The sequence below is a fragment of the Bombus huntii genome, chromosome 11 (assembly GCF_024542735.1).
Source record: "Bombus huntii isolate Logan2020A chromosome 11, iyBomHunt1.1, whole genome shotgun sequence".
In the NCBI taxonomy this organism is placed as follows: Eukaryota; Metazoa; Arthropoda; class Insecta; order Hymenoptera; family Apidae; genus Bombus; species Bombus huntii.
The window spans coordinates 380,452-395,267 of record NC_066248.1 but is presented as its reverse complement, the minus strand read 5'-3'; the positions used below and the strand labels follow the sequence as shown (position 1 = coordinate 395,267).

Genomic DNA, 14,816 nt, shown 5'->3' with positions numbered 1-14,816 from the left:
TCTACGTAAGATCTACAAAAAATATCCAAAATTTTAAGGTTTAGAGAATGGAACAAATCTCTGCTCACGTACCGTTTCCTTGATTGCGTTCATAAAAGTGTGAATTTGCGTGAACATCCGCATTGCTAAAGATTTGGAATGGTCGATTATAATTTCGACGATAACGTCGATAATAGCCTCAAATATGATTTAGACTAAAATTATATCTGCGAAGAATGGCGAAGAAGAAACGAAGAAAAGCGGATAGGAAATATTATCAGGAAGCATAGGAAGCGATTAGATACATTAAAAGTAGCGTTAAGTAAGACCAATATAAGTATAAATGCAGAATGTTGGTACACGTTATCGTGCCAATCATACTAAGGAACGGTGTTTTAATATATGGCACATAAAACCGTATACCTTGTATCGAAACTCGGAAGTATAGTTGCTTTTAAAACGGATGCCCACACCCCGCGTAAAACTTCTGTTTGAATGATAGGTGGGAGTGTCCGGAAGTCAGTGGCATAGCGCGAGCTAGCCAACGTGAATTACGAATTCCTTTGTTCGTCCTTTGAAGAAAGTCCGCCCTTGTCGGCATCAAAAGAGCATTAAAACGTAGGAATAAAAAGTCTCTCTATCGACTGATATACTTTATAAGGATCTGGCTATTCTCGAGTGTGACACGGTATTACCGCAAGCGCATGCTCGTACTTTACGAAAATCATTTTCGTAAATATCGAGGTTCTCACGCAGTTCTAATAGCTCGATTTTTATTTTACTTTTTGATTTTATTTGCTTACTCCTCGATAACAAAACGTATTTAACAAAAGCAACAACGTTGCTTTATTTACAACGATTCCACAAAATTTCTAACAATCCTGATATGTCAAAGTTTTCTCAGTTCTTCGAGTTCTTCGAGTTGAGAGCTCTAATGTCCTACGTATGTAATTCGCGAAAGTCTTGAGTTTTAGAAATCCATGAAATTGTTAATTATAAAATCCGTGATTCCTGTGCAATTCTTAAAAAGTCCAAATAACTCTATTCTATAATATAAATATAATAATAGTAAAAATTGATAGTACAGCATGGTAATAGCTAAACTAAAAATTTATGCTTTATAACATTTTAACACTGAATAGTGCTTTAATTCCACTAACAGACTTAACAGCAGAATTTAATCAATAGTATGATCACGTGTTATTTCATCTTTTCACGCGAGCACGTAATTCCACTATTCTAACATAAAAATAACGAACGCTATTCGTTTGAATATCAATTTCAATGTCTCCTACTATTAGCGACAGGGTACTCGTTACTTAGTTAACGACCTTAACCAACTACATTTCGATTTTATTAGCCTCGATCGAGCAACGAGCGAAAGGCAAGAGCGACCGCCGCCAGTTTCATCCCTTTTCCGTTCTTTAATCAGAATCTTCATCTATGAAATTGAAGCTTGCAGCAGCATATCGAATTAAAGTGGGAGCACGTATCGGTGAATAAATAGCCGACCGTTCGAATCGTTCGTACGTCTCTTCGCATGCATTCACGTTCGTTTTAGTTACGGCTTGTAAAAATTTTTAAGCGCCACGCCGGATCATTAATTTTTGTTAACACCGCTTCGCGAATATCGCGACAAAAGACGGAAAGAGAAAAGCGTGGTTAACGGAGATATGCACGGGGCCGATGCGTTCTCAGGACCGTATCGCGTCTCTCTGTCTGACACGAGCCACGTAATGTTTCCTGGCGGGACCGATCCGCTTCGATCGATCCATACTTGAGAGACAAAGAAGAAAATGAAACATTGAATTTTTCACGCGGACAGGAAATTGCGAGTGCTTTTTAAACATCCCTGATTTTTAAGCGCAACTTTCCGTAATAAATCTGTTGTTAGTATGATATCGACAAATGCAACAGGGTTGCGTGTTATTACGCAAAACGGTATGAAAAATGCAACGACAAGGGTAATCGTTTCTTAATAGCAAAGTATCGGATTGTCCGGAAAGGTTAGAAGTTTTGATATTTTTCTTATATTTTTGTTCATCTTCGCGCGGTAAAGAGTGACACGTTTTTGTAACTAATTCGATTTTATCATGAAATCTCGTAAATGATCGATAAAGAGTCGTTTCGTATCTACGTTAGTGTAATGCGAAGGAATACCGTCGTATAGAAATTTGCAAATATAACTACGCGTTAAACGATTATCCTTAGGTGTTACATCTGTAATTAAATCCTTTGAGAAGGATCTTGGTTTCCAGATTAATCTTCAGACGACTAGGATAACAGTCTGCCTGTTGCAATAGTTAACAACGAAATTACTTGGAATATCTGTATTTAGTATAATTATGTTCGTATAATTAATCGATCGTGCCACGTCTATTACATGCTTTTCTTATTAGTACGCAGATTCTGCAAGCGATGAATTTTTATAAACAATGTTTTGTTTATTTATTGTATTGGATTAAAATCCTTGTTAACGATTTTCCAATTTATACATCAAACGACGAATAGGACGTTGTAAAGGGTTTGTAGTAACGTACTATGTAATCGAAAGTAGAACGTACGTTAAGAGAATATTGCTATCAGTAGCGAATTTTATCGTTGAACGAATTAAATAATCGAACGACTAATTTCTTTTAATCCGAAAGGTTCGACTTTTACTTCAAGTACAAATAAAAATATTTCGTTATCTTTTCTATGTTTATACCACTGCTGAAATGTTACAGATTTTTCCACTTGTTCTTGCCATCGAATAATACGTTATATAAGTTTTAGACACTCGGTTGACATTTTCAATTTCGACGATCGATACAACTAATACATTTTACACGGTACAATGTATGTGAGTAGATATCTGAGATTCCAAATGATCGTATTTATCTTTTACGATTATTCCACGATACAGAATTGTCTATTTCGCTATTCGTTTACTTATTTGCACAGTCCTTCGCGAGTAATAGCTAGTGATTATTATTTATTTTTAATTGAATGTTTAAGGCGAGTTCGAACAATTTCGCTGTTTTCGTCGAATTATTTATGTCTACTCGTATAAGGTTGCGCATAATACATACCGTGCGGCATGAAAGTTATAAAATTTCAACCTCTTAAAGGGGAACGAGTACATAAATTTGCAGTTCGCAAGAAAGTTGTAGATCGAGGCAGCGTAAAGGATGTTCTAACGCCATAAAAAACATTTCCTTGCGTTTTTCTGCGTTGGTGGTAATGATATCATTAGTAACTATGATAGCACAGTATAATTGGTAACACGATACCTTAGTGCTGCGTGAAACTTTGAGACACTTTGTATAAAATATAAACGAAGGCTAGTAATTATTTTCTAGCGCTAATGCTCCTTACGAACTTAACTTCCTTTTTCCTCTGTAACCAGTCTTGTTACTTTGTTTCTCAAATTAATAAACGATAATTGCATAGTAGCGAACCTCTGGAAACTCAACAACCATCAACTATTCCATTGTTTGTCATATGTAGGCAATTTGCGAAAAAACAAAGCACGCAAGTTACGATATAAGTGCCGTATACAACGTTTCCATATAATTAATTCGATATAAAAATCTGAAACTTTCGCAAATTTTATTTTATTTGGAATTTTATATGTTATTATAAGGCACGTATGACGCGAATGAAATAATACATAGACGATAAAAGCGGCGATGAAAAGCATCGAATTTGTGATATACGTCGGCAGAGTCCTGCCGCACGATCGAATTAATATTGTTAATGGAAAGTTTCGAAATCGCAAGTTACAAGTCACTAATATCGATATGACAAATATCCTGCATAACGCGTTCACAAGTTTAATAACGAAATAAATGAAATTTCATAAGTAAATTTTACAAATTATAAATTATTTGATTGTCTCGTTTGATGAAAAATTACGGAATTAGGAACAAGAAGTCTATAATCTACGACGTGTGACTTGTCGATTTATTAATATTATTCGTAGGTAAATTACCGTGTAAGAAGACCGAGGCCCGGTTGAATTTTACCAAAGTATACAAATCACGAGACAAAACGAACGACTAGTAGCAAAATTTGTTGTAATATGTCCAAATGGTCCATTAAAAGATTGGCTATAGTATATCGTAATTGAAGTACACGTGGCTTAGCTTTGTTCGCTAAAACGTCGCGTCGATTTTAAATATCACTGCTTGAATCAAGTCGGCGGAAGTATTTACGCTGATTCGAAAGAACATTATTTAACTTACAATTTAAAAATCAACGATTTCGAGAAGCTGAAGAATGTTTTTGATAACAAGATCGTTCCTCAAGGTTTACCTAGGCAATAATCTACGCTACGTAATAGTCAATTCGATTGATTCGATAAGAAAACTCATAAAATCTAGTTACAATATAAAAAATTTATGATCGATATTGGCAATATTATTCGTAACACGTTAACACAAGAGTAAAAATAAGATGTAAAAGATGTTCGTATCGCGTACGATTACGCTCGATGATATGCTAAACAAGTATAAAGCTTGCAAGCCCATCATCGTTTATCCAATTTAATTGAGTCGTGAACGGCAAGAAGGATTATTGAAGGATAATGATAGATTTTCTCGAAGCAAGCAGCCGCAATTGGGTTATCTGTATAGGAGTATTTACTGACCCCGGTCTGTTGCGCCACTCCATCACTTAGGGCAGGGCGTTTTCTCCATGAAGTTCCCTTGGGCTTCCGAGATTATGTCCCAGCGAAAAAGGAAACTTTGTGCGAGCTGCGTTTCAAACATGTCCTAAATCTTTCGGATATCCACTCGAATAGAGCCAATCGATCTTTCCATTTGGAAAAGGAAACGATGAAAGAGAAACCAAGTATCAATTTAACCATCTTCTTGATTTTTTTCATTTCACGTCGTTGCGATTTTTAATATTTTGCAATTTCTTTTGCATCATCTTCTCTACGATCTTCTGTTTGTAGGATTTTTCAAATTTAAGTAGTACCGTTCGTCGTTATTTGGAGAAACGGTTATTAAGAAATTTAATGAAAACGAATTTGACGAAGGGATGGTTTTACTATCGTATATTATAGCGTCGTTCATATCGAATCGTAATTGTAAGTATCTACTTAGTTCTCACCGTTAGTAAAGGATTTTATATATTATTTTTACTGGGTTTTTCTTCTTCAAAGAATTTTGTTTCGTATTCGCTACGTTGGCCATCTTTTTCGCAATAATCTCGATGCTCTCTAATTAAAAAAAAGAAGAATATATATCGTCTAAAATATATAATCTATTCTTTATTCTATAAAATATCCAGGCTATCAACGTATCTTCTATGCTGACAGTAGACGTACTTTCGTTCGGGAAGTGGCGTCTTTCCCAATCGATTATACAAGCGTACAAATGTAACACGCATGTTATCTAGAAACTAGACCGGGTATTTCAGTCGAAATCTCGTCAAATATCTCTAGAATAGCTCCATAGAATAAAGTCACTTTATAAAGCGAATTTAGCGAATTTTTCCTTCGTTGCATTTTAGACGTGTATTTAGGTAACGTGTATCTGGAAATCATCATTATCCGCATTCAAATCAATTTTTAAATAATGCACATTTTATTAAATACTTTGTTACAATACACATTGCAGAATTCCAATTACTTCTCCAATTATATCTTTAATATGGGAATACTACCGTAATCCCTCTATCTTTCCTACAGTTACATCGATCAATGCTCATTCTGTAACTTCGCGTTACATAATAATAATAATAATAATAACAATAATAATAATAATAATAATAATAATGGTTCTAATTGTGCCGCTTTAAATGTTGATTTCGCAAAATACGTTACGCGATATAACGTTGTACACGATACAAGCGAAATCAAAGAGTGGAACCATTAGTAATGCCACAGTTACTATTATTCGCAGTTAATTAAAGATTACACGCATGCTGTACGATCGAACAAGCAGAAATATTCCACGGTTTTCTGAAACAATTATTTCAATGCCCGAAGTAAATAAATCGCCAAACTGAGTAGAAAGGATATAATATATTCGTTTTCGATTTACTATTTCATGAATGGAAAATATCATTTGAAAATAAGAAACAAAAGCTGTTCGCTATCATTCGAATTACATTTTTCCATATTCTATTTTGCGCCGTGGCAGTTTTCGTCGGTGTCTAAACAATGTCCAGTCCATGACGCTTTATATGCTTACATCCGCTCGCCGATGTTTGACAATAGGCTCGATGATCGAGTGAAAATTTAACAATTTGCGCCTGAAAGCTCGATCGAATTCACCGTCACGCCTCTCTGCGCTTGATACCGTATTTAAGAACAATGCCAGATAGACGATATCGGGCACAATATGAAATCGAAGAGTGGAATTAGTAGCGATATTGTCAACGATAAAGGTTAATTAACCTTTGATTCTGGGAAAGAAGGGAATACGACTCGTACGAATCGTCGAAACAGAATCAATCGTGCCAATGTATGGATAATAGATAACTAATTAATTGGCAATTAGCGATTTATCGAACGCTGAATATTTCTCCATAGATTCTCACGTAGAACTGTTCTTATCTTCTTTTCGTACAGGCATACGGGAAATAAGTTTTGTTATATTTAATTAATAATATATTCTAAGAATTTATACAGTAAATACACGCGGAGAAATATGGTATTAATAAAGTGATCCGAGAATTAAACGTAGGAATTTAATCGAGTTGATAAATTGAATCGAAAATAGATTTCAGTCTGAATTAATCCATCGATGTAGATTTTTTACTTTTATTTCATAATTTATGCGGATCCCATTTTTCCTCTGGAAAAGATCTACTTATGGAAATTGGATAGATAAAGTATCGAATAAGGACAAGATAAGAGAAGAATCAAGCAGTGATTGTAAAAGAGCGATAAAAATGATTAATTAACCTTCTCCGTTTTCTTCCCTTTATGATATTCATTTACGTTTTTTAAATTGTCTTTGAAAGGATTATTTCCCAGTTATTAGTAAGAAATTACTCACAAACCATTACGCTGGAATTAATATAAAATTTCCGTTATTTTACCTCCATTTATAAATTATCAAATTTATTTAAAAGGCAAAAGGTATAAAAAGAAGCGACTGATTTTAATTACGCAATTAAATCTATCAAAAAATAGATGTAGATATAAATGAGTTTCATTTTCGAAATTATTGATTTCATCCATTATTATATTATATAATCTTCCTTTATTTATACTTTGCCATTACGATCAAGAAGAAAATGAATAGAATAAAAATATCCGATAAGATCGAAAGGATATTCTTTCTGAATTTTTAACGCTGCGAGATTCGCTGCGGAAAATTATATCGATATAGATTCTCGTTAGATTTTTCTTTGATACCGAGCGCAGGCTACCTGGTCAGTAATCACCAATCGATCCTAAGGTGTTTCCGAACCCTTAATTGATATCGCTTCGTCGTTCACTTACATCTTATCGCAACAACGGGTCTTCTCGTATTCTTATAAGCCAACGATGCTCTCGACTTAATCGGTATGTATCAGATTTTCTATTTTTATCCTTATTTTTGTAACTTCTTGCGTCTATTATTTATAAAATCTTGTATATCTTTGAAAAAAGTTAATATCTTTTACTCAAATCGAAACGAATCGAATTATTAATATAAAAATAATACGTGTGTCGATTGTGCAGTTAGGCGATGTAATTGCGATTACACGGATTAAAACAATTTTTATGCTGCGACGAGAATTAACGAAAATTGGTAAGAATAGAATACTCCAATTGAAAAACGAATTGATCATTAGATGAAAGAAAATCTAAATCAAGGTCGATGAATAGATAATAAATCTGCGGTATTCATAAAACTGAGTAACTAACTAGGATAAAGGTGGTCAGCTGTGTACACAAAGCGGATTAGCTTTATTATTAAGTAGTCAGCAACGAAACTTTATGACCAGCAATATTGGTTTTCATTGTTCGTATCATGGTACATAAACTACATTTATATTGTTGCGTGCCCGTGGCATAACTTGCTTTATTTGCATCTTTATACAATGGATTAACGTTTATGCAGTTTTCTGATTAAGACGAGATCGAAACACGTGCGCGCAATTCGAACTTTCGAACGCGGTTCGCGTTGGCAATGGCATTCCACACAGCGACTGTCAAATACTCGTGTTCCACACTGTGGCTGTCACATGCTTGCGTCATTGCCTCCTCTCGTGAAAAGGCGGGCGAGTCGATCGCGGCAACTTTATTCTGTTTATCGGCAACTTTGCATCTCATTCCTTGTACCTCGAACAGGTACCTTACTATTTACCTGCGTCGCTTTTTACAGACAACCAACGCCTCGAAATTCGTCCAAAGTCCCAGGGCGAAACCGCGTAAAAGTCCCCCGCGAGACATCGGTATCCGTATCCGAAATTTCTCTATCCTCCGAATGACTAATTTGCATTCTCGCCTTCACTTTGCTTTTTCAATGTTGAACTTTTTGTTTCGTGAAACCTTCTTTCCCTCGCAAACCGCCACCAGAATCCCATCGGCGGTGCAATTATGGAACACCGGCTGATCGACCACCCTCTGCTTAGTCTCTAGCCTTTTCCAACGAGACGCCCTCTTCTTGGCCCAGACTGCGAAGTCCTGTCTTCCCCTCTGTGCAACAGTCGGTCTAAGAACGTGTATTTCCCCCACAAGCACTCTTACACTCTGCTCGCGTCTTGCTGAGAGCAACGTTCTACAGGCGCGTTCTTCGTGATCGCGCTGACCCGGAAGGGGATTTGCTTCTGTATTATTCAGGCTTCTTCATAGGACCGCCACAATCAGAGCTCGTTCGTACTCGCGAGTGGCCGCCCCGGAGCTTCGAAGCGAATCCACGTTCCAGCGGCCCCGACATTCACCGATTTCAGAGTCCCAACTTTCTTCTCCCGAGGTTCGCCGACGCCACTCTTCGGATGACACGATTCTCCCATTCTTCGCCAGCGTTCGTCGCATCAACATCTTTCAACCGACCTTCGCTCTCGTGGATTAAAACGAGTTCTTCTTTCGAAGGATTCGCGACGAGCGTCCCGCGGTTCAGAACGAATTTGACAAGCGAGGAAGCAGTTGACGAAATTGCACGTGTACCCGCTACGTCGTCCTTTTCCCGTATCCCTGGACCTTTTCCCTTTTCCAGCAATCCTTCTGCAGCTGTCTTGACTTCCAACAGGCGTCCAACAGGTTTCAATCTCGTGATTCCTGTCCTCGATCTTTCTTCCATCCATCGACGTTCGTGCCTCCGAACGAGCAACGTCCACGGCCACCTACCACTCTTATTGCAACCGACGCTGTTCTTCCCAGCGGGTCCAAACTGCTTCTCTATCGGGTTCTAGAGTTTCTTCGCTAATTTCTAGAGTACCGGATCTGCAACCAAAGATCGAATTGGCATCCCACTCCTGACACCTTTATACGATACAGTTTTCTGATTATGCAAGATATCGATATCGTCGAGGGTCGACTTTCTAACGATATTATAACATAAAAGAGAGAGAGAGAGAGAGAGAGAGAGAGACTTCTCTATAACAACACAGATAAATGAAATATCGTAATCTTACGATGTCGACGATTATCTATTAAATGTGGCTTCGTGGGTATAATAAATCTTTATTATTAATTTAATGAGATATACAAAAATGCGGACTTTTCACTTTTTACAGTGAAATCGTTTAAAAATTAAATACGATGTCAATTAATCTCATGTGACCAAAATTATTTTCTTATGTGATTTTGAGATTAAAGAATTATCTGTTTTTTCTACACCCTTCGCATAGCATGGAAAGTATGTCTTTTAACAGAAAGTATGTATCTTTGGCTCCTATAAAACTTCGTTAATTATATCTTTATGCCTAACAGGTTCTTTCATCTTTTAACTATTTTATATTAAAATATTTCTTTTTAGTCATAAGATGAAACAAAATTAGAGTGGAAGAGTCAGATAGTGAAATATTAAAGGAACGTCTGAAAGAGATAGAAAGAGAGAGTAGCACGATGACGAAGTGACAAGAAGAAAGGAGAGAATTTTACCAAAGAAATGACCTATCAACAACAGAAGTAGAAAGAAGAAGGGATGCTTTAGAGAGTAAAATAGGCGAGAAGAGAGAAATAAAACTACAAAGGCAATGGCTGTGCAGTAAGAGAGAAAAATCAAAATATAATCGAAGATAGAAAGAAATCGAGAGAAATTGACAAAAACGTCAAAATACCTAACAAAAGGAAGAAGGAATATACTACTACCATCGTGTTCTATACGTTTTCGCATCTTGAAATTTTCCAGTTTAGACATTAATATTCTACCGAGCACTGTTGCTCCTTTAAATTGACGTATCTAAAATTTTCAACTAATTTCGGGTATGGTTAATAGTAGGGGCTCCCTCTTTTTTACGGTTAGTTAACTTCTGGAAATTTGAGCATTCGATCTGATCGTTAACGGTTGATCGGTCGATGAATACTGCCTCGGTCCTTTCTGTTTCGATCAGAGCTGAACCACGTGTCTAGGGAATTAGTGCATCATTGAGGATGATACAAACCGATTGGTTTACGTACTAAAATTGTTCGCTATCGATTCACGGCCGAATACGTGATCGTCGAAAAGGATGATTTTATCAAAGGGATATCGTAATCCGGAATGCAAAGTAACATTTTTTGATATACACTTTTTACACCACACATTTATTTACGTTTCAATTTGGAATAGTCTTTTAAAAAGAGAGTTCTCCGATGTTTCGGTCATTTTACTTGTCCGATTCGAAAAAACGATATGATTCTCGATACGAGTATAAAAGTGGTCATAACGTAAACCGGAATGGAAAAGAATATTTTGAAAGTTAACAAATACCCTATCAATTAGAATCAAATGATCAAATTTTCATAAAAATATAATGCATAGTTAATTCGTTTTCGGACTACGGACAAAACGAGATTCAATATCGAAGAACAAGAATATCGACCAACGTTTTTTTCGCAATTTGTCAGCTTATCAACTCCTCTGAAAGCATTGAAAGCATGCAGCGAAATATTAAACTGGCCTTTGAATTTCAATTCGACGTTATTCTAGTTCCGTGGTTGGAAATTAGTTGGGAATATTTTTATAAACGGTCCGGGGAATATGAAATACCATGCATATTGTAAAATAGGATGAAAATTGTGGCGTACGTGAATACACGCATGCAAACTTCTGCATAACTGTTTAAATGCAGATGAAGCAGAGTGGACGTTCGAATAGAGTGATTTAAATCAACTAACCCCCGCTAGCTCTGGCTGACCTTATATGTAGATAATACTGGTACGGGTGGCAGTGCTCATAAATCTCGTAAGGAAATTTCAGTAGAAAGAAAAATAGTTCTCGGCTACAGTGATTAATTGATTTACGAGCCACGAGATGCGCTTCATTGTATATTAGTCTCGCTATATAAGCATGCATGATCTTATATAATACATGTAGTAGAGGAGTTCCGTTTTAACTGCGCGTATCGTTGGAAACCTATTAAATTGGAAAGGTGGAACACAAGAATTTTGAGAACGCGAGGTAGACAGCATTTAAGACATCACGCAAACTAAACAGTTAAATAATATACTGCTAAAAGCGTTTGATTTACCTGAAATACCGTCTATTTTTTCCCGTGTTACCTCATACCTTTTTAATATAAGATCAAATAATCTAATAATTTAGCGATACTCACAAATATGATTATTATTTCGTATCGTATTTTCGAAACAGACGCGATATTGATTCTAAATTTCAGCTCACAGAGAAAATTAATAACTTTCGAAACACGAATATCGATTCTTAGAAACGTAACGTTTAGAGCTAAAAGTTGAAAAATCGAAGACTTATTTTTCAGTATTTCGTAACGTTTAATTTGCGTTTTAGAGATTCATACGACTCGCATCTCGGACGTACGCGAACGAATATATTAATCCAAAACTTATAACAAACTAATAATCGTTATAAGTGGATGGTCAGTGCGTAGCTGTCGTAACTAGATACGTGGGAAATAACTTTTGAATTATAACGATGTTACGGAGTACTAAGTATGAATTTCGATGAAGCGTTGATCGGCTACAAAATGATAAAAGTCGAAGGCAACATTTTTTTCCAATTAGTTTGCAGAATAAGTTCCCAATAAGCTGGCGTAGATGGAAAAGCATTACGACTATATTTTTTTCGAGTGGAAACAATATCGGCAATGAAGAAAAGTGTAGATTTTTATGTTACAATCAACCGGTATGTGTTGTAGCCGATATCCGGGCTCAGCAATACCCGGACAATAGAAGCCAAATGAGAGTTGTACGTTGCGGCGACTCTGCTGGACCGACACTCACCCTCCGCTCCTCCCATCGTACCAAACCCTCGCTAAACAGCTCTTCCTCCATTTCTTTAACTAAATGTCAACAAATAAATTTGCAACGCGTCATTGGCTAAACTTCAACGTGCGTTACAGTGTGCGTAATATAGTATTTCGATTTATTGACAGCCACTCCTGTCTATTTTCATACCGTTCTGTTGCAATAAAGAGTTCCTTGACCTGCGAAGCGTCGCACAAAATTGTTTAGGTACCGCAGGAAAGAGAACGAGGGAAGAACGGAAAAGGCAAAGCTTGTAACGCTTACGTTGCCGTCCTTTTTTAATACTTTGAATGTCCAGAAGGTTGCCGGGATAATATCGGAAGGTTGAGATTCACAATGGTGTAAAACGAATCGCTGCTAGCTTTCGTAAAACGATGCTCTGCGCTTATTATTACAAAACATTCGTTATATTTTTCCCTGTCATGAACAAAGTATCGTAAAAATCATACTGGTATGTTTCAAATTTTGCCGTAAATGTCACAGTAAAAGAAAAAGCAAAACGAAATGCGGGAACGAGCTGATATTACCATGTGATAGTAAATGCTTGTTCTTGCAGCAGTCTTGTCCTGTCGGCGACAGGAAACGGAAAACTTCGCATCGTTCGGAGAACGTTCCTTTGTATCGCTGATAGTTCGTCGGTCGGAACATCCACTGTCTCGTTCGTGAATTAATTAGCCAAGATTAATTCTTTGTCAATCGATAGCGAAATTAACGGTACTGAAAAAATTGTAATTTAGTTGCCACAAAAATTTGCAATTCATTTCGATGCTTTTTATATTCCGTAAAAAATAAGTAGAATCGAGCAAAATAGATTGTTCTCGATTTTATATTTATTTTATACAGTTATATTTCGTTTCACGTTTCGCTATCTCGATTATCGTATACAAAATTCAGTGCTAAACGCTTCTTGTACCATTGCGCGAAAATTCTTCCCTCTATTAGCTCGTGCAATGGAAGGTCTACTATACGTATAACTTGTATAAAGAACGTTTATCTCATAATCGATATTACCTCGCACTTTGTCTCAAATATTTTGAAACTATAACGTTAAAGAGTATTTATAAGAGTATTTAAAATAAACAGTAGTACATGAATTTATTTTTTGTCAGCAGTGGTTTGTAAACTTTACGAATTTAATGGATATTTGTATTTCCTCGATAAACATTTTCTGGATGAAATTAATGGTAGGAGAATTTGGTTACTCGAGGCAGGGAAATTGATTAATAATCTACGTAATAGTAATCATAAAGTTATTGTATAATCTGCCAAGTTTACCAGTTGGAAAGTACCATAACTTGCACATCAGTTGGAGAAATTCCCTCTTGCAAACTTATCACGTCTCGAACTCTGGCGATGCGTGACTTAAGTACAACCTGGAATATTCGTGTTAGAAAAGACGGTTTACAAGAGTCAAAGGTACTCACGGTTCTCGTGAAACTGTTTTTAAATTATATCAAACGGTTTTAAAAAAGCACGTGCATCGAAATGATAATACAGGTCTGTATGCATATGTATATATATATATATGTATATATACGTACGATATAGTGGCTCATGAGTATTTCAACAGTTTAAACAAATTTTTTATGGATACAGCTTGCGTCTTGACGAAATGAAACAAATAATTAATTTCGTGACTGAACGATTCAGTCTATAAGAAATCTAGGGAACGAAACGAGAATTTCGTAATAGTGCTTATATACTGTTATTAGTTAAATATTATCTGCAGATATATTTTTAGCCTAAGATTGAAAACTTTTTATACGTTCTTGAGAAAGTTTAGATAAGGAAGTTATTTTTTAAGGTTTGATCGAAACAGCATAGTTGATATATTATCGACTTTTATAGTTGTACTCAATTTTTCAACGTTATTCGTTATTATTTTTATAATCACGCTCTCTTCGTTCTTATAATTTTATAACACGTAGGTTACAGAACCGCGTGTATGTACGTATATTTCCAGACTACCGTTTCGTATACTAATAATTATTGCTGAAATGCAAAATAATGGGTTATACACGTACACGTGTACACATATGAAAGCATAAACCACACAGGCTACAAATATGGGGTATAAACGACGATTAGTGGGCAAATTTTCGGCATTGTTTCATTGGAATTCGGTATTATCGTTCTATAACATCGTTCCATTGTTCGTATTGCCTTTGACTTGGTTTGAAAATCTGTTGGTGATTTTATGATTATTGAATTCTGCGAATGTCGAAATTAATCGTATTTATACATTATAACATATTTCCTACGTTGTATGTATTTCTGACAGCGATAAAATATCCCTTTACTCTGACATAATACGATGTATTATCTCCATTTTTGCGAACTCCTTCGAACCTTCCGTATTTTACTATTTAACGTTGACTTTTAATTCGTTATAATTTTTAATATCATGGAAACAGCGTCAATTTAAAATTTATGTAATTATTTTAGAGACGTACACTTTGCATCTGTATCGCTTTCCATGTATAGG

General features: G+C 35.9%; 1 protein-coding gene across 1 annotated transcript in view; it reads left to right on the top strand.

The window, feature by feature from the left end:
• The window catches only part of LOC126871223 (lachesin-like), a 257,466-nt gene that overhangs the window by 126,234 nt on the left and 116,416 nt on the right, over positions 1 to 14,816 (top strand). The window lies entirely within an intron of this gene.